Consider the following 1,243-nt stretch of genomic DNA (forward strand, 5'->3'; position numbering starts at 1 on the left):
CAGGAAAACGTTACTGCAGCGTCTCTCTCTCTCTCTCCTCTCTCTCTTTTTCTCTCAATGCCAAGCAATGCTCAAAACAAGGAAACACAGTAATTGTCTAATTCTTTCTTTCTCTCTCTCTCTTCTCTCTCTCCTCTCTCTCTCTCTCTTGTCAGTGAAGAGAGAGAGAGAGAGAAAGAGAGAGAGAGAGAGAGAGAGAGAGGGTAAATGAATGATATATAAAGATATAAATATAAATGTATATATATCTATATATATATATTATATATATATATATATCTTATATACATATATATATATATATATATATATATATATATAATATATATATATTCATACACACCACTCTCTCTCTTTCTCTCCTGAGAGATACCTGTTACACGACACATGCAGTGACAGCCGTCAGATGTGGACACCTGGCTCTCCTAATAGCAAAAAAAAAAAAAAAAAAAAAAAAAATAAAAATTAAAAAAAAAAAAAAAAAAAAATAAAGCATGGCACTCCCACCCATCCCTCCCTCCCCCTCCCCCCTCCCCCTCCCCCTATCTACCCATAAGGTCGATAAAAGTTGTTTATACCGACCGATGAAATGTCACAGTTAATGGATCCTGGTTTTAAGGGACTTTTGTTGGCGAATTTCTCCTTTTTTTTTATTTTTTGTTTTTAACTTTCTAGTAACTGATGGTGCAACCAGTTAGTAAGTAATTTGGATTAATGATCAGTAGTGAATGGAGTAAAATTAGGCCAGTTATAATGTTGATTTTTGCAATTCTTAAGGTTATATCAAGTTCTAGAGACTCCTGTAATCGAATATTATTTGATAGTATTAACATTATAATATATAATATATATATATATATATATATATATATAATATATATATATATTATATATATATATATATATATATAATATATATATATATATATATATATAATATATATATATATATATATATAATATGAGTCATCACAGTACCGTGATTCATATACATACATCGAGCTACAAATGTCCTATAACATCTAATTCATCCTACCTAGAAATTAATATATTTTTCATATATGTTAAACGGAGGGAATTTCTTATCGACTAAAAATTCCCCTTCGGTGGACATATATGAAAATATATTAATTCTGAGGAGGGTAGAGCGAATTGGATATTATAGGAAATTTGGTGTATATATATATTTATATATATATATATATATATATATATATATATATATATATATATATATATATAT

The sequence above is a fragment of the Macrobrachium nipponense genome, chromosome 20, assembly GCF_015104395.2.
Source record: "Macrobrachium nipponense isolate FS-2020 chromosome 20, ASM1510439v2, whole genome shotgun sequence".
NCBI classification, from domain to species: Eukaryota; Metazoa; Arthropoda; class Malacostraca; order Decapoda; family Palaemonidae; genus Macrobrachium; species Macrobrachium nipponense.